We start from the raw sequence: 7,660 nt of genomic DNA, 5'->3' as shown, positions 1-7,660 counted from the left end.
AGAGCTTAGAAACTGTCTCAGCTAGCAAACACTCAATCTCTTTGCCAAGCAGAGACTATAGCAGCCAAAAGCAATATGGATTTAGAATATAAACTCATTTGGAAAAACTTGAGGACCTCCATCAGCCTGGCTACCTTTATCTACATCCTATTCTGCTTATCAGTGTCCTTAAAATGTGGCTCCTAGAACTGTGCAAAATACTCAGGATGTGGTCTGATCAGGGGAGAGTATAATGGGACTGTCAAGTTGAAGACTGAATTACCTTTCTTAGTTGCTTCCTCACACTGTTGACACATAATGATCTTGAAATATACTAAAACCCAGTTATGTCTTCACATTTTGTCCTTTTGAATTTCATGTTCTGAACCCAAGCATAAGACTTTATATATTCATTCCCATGGAATTTCATTGAATTAGATTCAGTTCAATGTATGTCCGTCAAAATCTTTTTGAATCCCGTCATCTGCCTTTTTGTCATTTACAAAATTAATAAGGATCTACATATTTTTCCAAATCACTGACAAAAATATTAAATAACACAGAGCCCATAAACCTGGTATGATCTACTGGTCACATTCTTAAAGGTTAACATTGAACCATTAATGACTACTATTTGGGTTTAGCCATTTGACCAGTTCTGAATTCGCCCAACTGTACTATTTGCTAGTTCAAATCTCTCCACCTTTTCCATCAAGAATAGCATGAAAGACATTGTGAAAAGTGTCTGATATGATTTCCTTCAATTTTAAAAATGGTACAACCTTTATATAGGTATAGTATACCTATCCATTTTGAGCTCATTGTGGTAAGTGGTATAAGATATTAGTCTAAATCTAATTTATGCTAAATTATTTTCTACTTTCTTCTCAGAAATTTCTGTCAAATGATTTTTTCCTAAATAATTTATGTTTTGGGGTTTATTGAACATTGGGTTATCTAGTTCAATTGTTTCTGATTTATCCTGATTTAGTCTCTTCCCACAAAATACCTTGTCAAATGTTCTAAAATCAAAGAATTATCTTTGGTATTCTCCTGGTCTGACAATTTAGTAATCTCATCAAAAAAGGAAGTAATATTACTCTCCTTCAAGGTTCAGCTCAAGTATTACCTTCTAAATGAGGCCTTTCCTGTCCCTTCCTCCCCTGTCAGAAGCTAGTGCCTTCCCTCATGAAGTTACCTGGTATGTGCTCTGCATATTTCTGTATCTATATCGATGTGTTATTTCTCCCATTATAGTATAAGCTCCTTGAGGGAAGAGATGGTTTCACCTCTTTTTATTCCTAGTACCTAAAACCATCTGGTACATATTAATCATTTAAATGCATGCCAAGCAATTGTTTTCTCTAGGCTGAAGAGACTTAACCACACCCCACCCAGGGCTCATCTATAAATAAACAAGCTAGTTGAGGAAGGAAAAGATTCCAGAAATGGAAGTGTGTTGCTTTCTAGCACACTGGGGAGGAGGAAGATGCATAGGCTTTGATCTTTAGCTCAGGGGTCCTTCTTTCTATCCCCAAGCCTCTTAGGGAGAAAGGCAAAGTAGTTTATCAAGTCTTATATACTAGCACAGAGGACTAGCTCCTTGTTATGGGAATGGAAATTGAAGATCTTTCCTGCCCCTAGCTAGACCCGGTTGATAGGCTTAAGTGCACCTGGAACCTGTGGCCTGAGGCTTGGTTTTTGGGAATGCTTTTTAATTGGGCAGTGGATCAAGAGGGTTGTTACATTCTCTGAGCCAGGACAAGGCTATATATAAACCCTGATGTTAGGCTTTGTTTTGGGGCTCACTTTGAGAAGTGTTGTGTGATTTGACCAGACAAACAGCCCCTGGCTTTGAAAACCCAGATATTGGTGCTTCTCTCTCTGGTAACTGACTAGGCATGGATGTAATGGTCAGACAATTGGAGGCCTGTCTGCTTGATCTGTTTCTCTGTCTTCTTGTAACTTCTGCCTGTAACTTGTTTGTATTCTCTGAAATTTGGGGTGCTGACCTTTTCCCCCTGAACTAGGTAAATGGCATATGTTTGATTAAAGCAAGATTGATAACCCATTTTGAGTTGCTTTCCTTTAGAAAAGCAGATCTAAGAACCTGTGTTGGCAGCCACCCTGGGGATGCTGGGGTGCTTGTTGCTACACTCCTCTGATAAATCACAGCCTTTCTCATCTAAGTCACCTTCTCTCTAATCACATTGATGCAGTCTAGCCACTGCCCTCAGCCCCAATATCTCAACTTCCTCATATGCCTCACTGCCTCATTGCCTCACTTGAGCAGCAGGTGAGCCCATCCATCTAGTCTCAGATAGAATCACAATAGCCAGGCAATAAGAAAGCAGCACCAACAGGATACAGAACAGGATGTTTGACCAATAAATCACAGCCTAAGGAGATGCCTATGCAGTAATAGCTAAGAACTATCCTTAGGTGAACTTATGATGTTGAGAGGCTGATTATAATATCACTATCATAATGAATATCACCCCTCCCCCACCACCATGGACTTTTCTGTGTGCATTCTGAGTAGCTGCATGCCCAGTTTCACCAAGGCTAGCACCTCTCCCCATATTAATAAACCCCTCTTGTATTTTTATATTTTGTAATGATGTAATTGCATCTTATGCTCTATAAAAATTCCCGTTATCCTTTGCTAAGCTGCTGGTTTCTTTAAGGAGCCTAGCCCACTTGTTGAGAGCATAATCCTCATCAAATGCCTTTGCTTGGGTTGGAGATGGTCCAAGTCTATGAATTCTTTTGGGATGACTTTGCAATATACCTTTAAATACCACAACAACATGGCCACAACCTCCATTCAGACCTTTATCATCATAACTGACCCATCTGGTTGGTCTCCCTGTCTCAAATCTCTCCCCACTCCAAACCATCCTCCACTCAGTAGCCAAAATGACTTTCCTAAAGTACAGGTCTGACCATATTCCCACTTTCCCCCCATCAATAAACTGAAGTGATTCATTGTTACCTCCAGGGTCAAATGTAAACCTTTCTGACTGGTACTTGAAGCCTTTCATAATCTGGTTCTTTCTTATCTTTTCCTCCTACTTTATTCCTTTCCACTTTGTCAGTGATTCAGTGACACTAACATTCTAGCAGTACCTCCCACTCAATACTTTATCTCCCAATAATAAGCCTTTTTTCTAGATGCCCTCCATGGTGCCTGGAATGCTCTCCCTCTTCACCTCTACTTCCTGGCTTCCCTCAAGATCTAGCTCAAATTCCACCTTCTGCAGGAGATCCTTCCTGGTCCATCCTCAACGCTTGTGCCTTCCCTCTAAGATTATCTTTCATTTACACTATATATATTTTGCATGCAGCATTTTTGCACATTGTTTCCCCCATTATAATGTTAAGCTCCTTGAAGGCTTGAGTCCTTAGCGCAATACTTGGCATAGAATAAATACTTAGTTAAGTGCTTACTGTTGACTAACAAAGTATGAGTTCCCAAGAGTCTTAGCTAAACAAATCTTGGGGGCAGCCACAGTCACCAAAGACCCCTCCTACTTAGTGAAGCCAAATCAGCCAATTAAGCTTCCAGATAAAAGTTCAAAGATTGACTGTGAAACTCTCCCTACACCATTACAATAAGTTCTAGAATTTTGCCAAGCATTAGAATCAAGCTCACTGCCCTGTAGTTTGCAGACTTTATTATCTTCCCCTTAAAAAAAAATAAGATAGCATTTTCCCTTTTCTAATACTTTACTGGGGCAACTAGGGAGTTAGAAAGACTTGGAGTCAGAAAGACCAGAGTTCAAATCCAGACTCAGACATTTACTAGCTCTGTGGCCCTGGGCAAGTCACTTTACTTTGTTTCCTTCAGTTTCCTCATCTGTAAAATCAGCTGGAGAAGGAAATGGCAAACTATTTCAGTATCTTTGCCAAGAAAACCACAAATGGAGTCATGGAGAGTCACTGAACAACAATTCTTTATTACTTTTCCTGTTCTTCACTGTAATTTTTCCACAATTTCCACGGCTCACCAATTACATCTTTGGGTTCTTTACACTAGGAGGTAAAGTTCATCATGGACTGATAAACTCATGAAGGGTGGTTAGGAGCTCCTTTATCATCACCTTGCCTGTCTTGAATATAAACTCTCTAGTATTCATAATTTTTTTTGTTTCTTCTAGTTCAAAGATCATTCTCCTTGGCAAAGACAATAGAGGCACAATAAGAAATGAGCAGTTTTGTCTTTTTGTCATTAGTTACCATATCCCCATTGACCCTTGAGCAGTGATCGTCCTATTCCTTTTCTGTCCTATTCCTTTTTCTTCTTTGCCCTTCTCTCCCCTCCCCCAAGCAAAACACCCCTCCTCCAAACCTTTTTGGTGCTCTTGGCTCCTTTTGTCAGCCTGAATTCATTTGAGCCCTTGCACTCCCTGATGCTATTCATATCATCAGACTGCCTTCCTGGTAGAGTTGTCTAAAGAGACTCAGGTTTGCCACCTCTTAACTCATCAATCAACTTGGATTTTTAAAATCCAAGCTTATGACCATTTCTTTGGCCTGGGCACAGTGACCTGGCTGCTCATCAACCACAATGCTCCATCATTTTCCTTCTCCTCACCTTTATAGTAAGAAGAGAATGTGGAGACTAAGTTGATGGATAGGAAATAGAGTAACTAGTTTAAGAAATGATAGAAATAATATAGGGTGTAGGAATTGCAGAATTTTAGAATTGGAAGTGACCCTTAGAATTCACAGTCAGATGAGATATTAAAGAACAGGTACAATAAGAAAAAAACCAGAGATGGTATTTAGCTAAGGCCCTCAATTTCTTATAGCACCTACATGCAACATTGACCAATATGCTGATTATCAATGCATCATATTTTACATTCTCCATGCTATAAAGTATTTTTCTTAGGTATAAAATAACACTTGCAAATGTAAGATAATTATACATATTGACAAAAGTTAGGAGAGACTAAAGACTGCACTTTAATATTTCATGTTGTGGATTAATATAAATATATGTTAATAATTTAGCATGTATGCTTCAGGAACCTCAAATATTATTAGTAGGTGGCCTTGTTACATTGATTTACCCTTTACTTCATGAGACTATAGCCATATTTGTATATAGCTCAATACTATCTCTTTTTTTGTGTACATGAGAAAACATTGGGTTCTAATAGTCAGGGTTTTTGTATTATAGTTTTGTCTCTTAGCATTTCAATGGGATAAAAGGATTCTTGCATAATGGATAATTTAAAATGTTTCCTGAAAAGAATAAAAACTATTACTGAATAGTCTTTGGAGTAACTGTGTCTGAATCAAAAGGCTATTTTGAAAGAGGATCTCATAATTAAGTACTCACACCCCTCTATGGGGAAGCTGGCCATAGGATATCTTAGGGAGAAAGGGAGGCAGTATCTTTTATCATTTTTTAAATTGGATCAACATTTAGAAAAATTACATCTTCATTTAAATCAGAGAAGTAGAGAACAAAGACACAGAAAGAGTACAGGATATGGGGTTAATAGAACTTGGTTCACAACCCTGCTCTGCTCCTTGCTATCTTGGGTAAGAATTAATCTTGGGTAAGACACTTAACCTTTTTGTGGTTTAGTTTCCTCGTGTGTAACACGAAGATTGTACTACCTTGTATGATAAGGTTATTGTGAGGTGATGATGATAATATTAGCATTAGCATTATATATTATATAATGAATAAGATAATACATTACATAGGAAATGAGATGTCATTAAATGAAGGTGAGAAATTATTTCTTAGAATCTTTCTGAACTGAAGTTACACATGGCTTTGTTCCCATGTAGCACAGGGCTAGGGCAGGGACCCTTTATTAAGTACCCCCATCATCTTTTCTGTATATCCTATTCAATACCATCGGAGGCTGTTGTTTGTCCTCTGTTCTCAAAGAGGGCCATGACATCAGGAAGATGATACTATGAATTGCAAATGAAATGGATTTAAGCGAGGGAAGGCTAGGCAAGGTCACCAGCCTCACTTTCTCCTCTGGAGCCATCTGGGTCCAGTGGCAAGATACAGATCAGGACAATGGGAGATGGCCCCCCATTGGAGGCTGCCACCTGAAAGGAATAGTGGCTGTTTGAGTTCAAGATTGCCTCTTCTGGAATCACAATTAAATGGAGAGATTAACATAGAGAGAGGAAGGAGGCCTGGTGATTAATTTTTCAGACTTCCTAAGACCATCTACTGAATGAAAAGGGGATGTAATCTGCAAAAGAGATGGAGCTGGAAGAAGAGCAACCCAATGCTAAGGAAATCACAGATCTTTGAGAAATGAAGTATGAAATACCGCTCTTATAGTAAGCACACTGCCGACATCACAGTACTACATAAATATATAAATATCAGTCCAACAATTCAGAAGAATCTCAGGAGCCACAGAGTTCACCCCTGAATAAGAATCCCTTCTACAACTTGTCAGGACAAGAGCTCTTCTGGCCTCTGCTTAGAGGCCTCCACTGAAGGGAATCTACTGCCTCCTGAGTCAGTCTACTCTGCCCTTAAGTTTTCCTTACAATAAGGCCAAATCTCTCTTTGTAGCTTCCTTCCAGTGCTCCTAGTTCGGTCCTCTGGGGCTAAGTAAACAAGCCTAATGGCTCTGTCCAGCAACAGTCCTTCAACAGCCAGCTATCATGTGATCTCATCTCCAGGGAGATCCCCATATGGCATAACTTGAAGACTGAGATTCTAAAATTCAACTAAGCACATGTCCTAGGTAATGTATTAGGTATTAGGGATGTAAAGACATTTAGCAGGTCCAGAGATTTTTATTCTCTTATTGTCTGAGTGACTGGGGAGAATAATGGTCTTCTTGCTCAGGGAGACGGTTTGGGTTGGGTAGGTCACTGCTGGAAGTGAAGGGGAAGAATCTATATGGAAGTATATGCACTGATGGAGGAAAGGAGGATTCTTAAAACTTTTGTCCCTTATATTGTAAGAAAGGCAACAGAAAGGTTTCCTGCTCCAGCTCATTTTACAGATGAGGAAGCTGAGATGGGGTTAAGTGACTTGCCCTGGGTCACACAGCCAGTAAGTGTCTAAGGCCAGATTTGAGCTCAGAAAGATGAGTCTTCCTGTTTTTAGGTCTGTCATGCTACCTTAACTGCCCATAGAAAGGTTAGGAAAACCTGAAGAACTGCCCTTACTTTCTGGAGAAATTCTGTGGCCAACAGAGCAGAAGTCATTTAAGATGGAGGAGAGAAGGAAGAGTAAGTTATACACAATAAATTTGCAACTTCTTGTAAAATCATCTTTTTTTTTTTTCTATTCTACTACAGTATGTTATGGAAATGCTTGTTCTATTTCTGAAGTTTAGAATAAATAAAACTAAAATGAAAGATAAGAGGCTAGAGAAACAAAACATCCTTCCACCCCTACTGTCTGTTGCCGTCCTGTTCCCCCTCTTCTAAGATGACTTGTTTAGGGAGGCACCTTTACCAAAAGATGCCATCCTATATGTACTGTGACCCTGGGGACTTATATTTTGTGGATTAATTTTTTGTTTATTTACTGCTCTTATTTTTCTTCAATAAAACTTGTTTGTTTGTTTTTTTTCCTTTTGGAGGGCAATTGGGGTTAAGTAACTTGCCCAAGGTTACAAGGCTATTTTTGTGTGTGTGTGTGTGTGTGTGTGTGTGTGTGTGTGTGTGTGTGTGT

This window comes from Petaurus breviceps, unplaced genomic scaffold (genome assembly GCF_028583685.1).
Source record: "Petaurus breviceps papuanus isolate PSGF00001 unplaced genomic scaffold, PetGlider_PUasm1.0 140, whole genome shotgun sequence".
Lineage (NCBI taxonomy): Eukaryota > Metazoa > Chordata > Mammalia > Diprotodontia > Petauridae > Petaurus > Petaurus breviceps.
The sequence above is the reverse complement of the archived record's forward strand: the minus strand, read 5'-3'. Positions refer to the sequence as shown.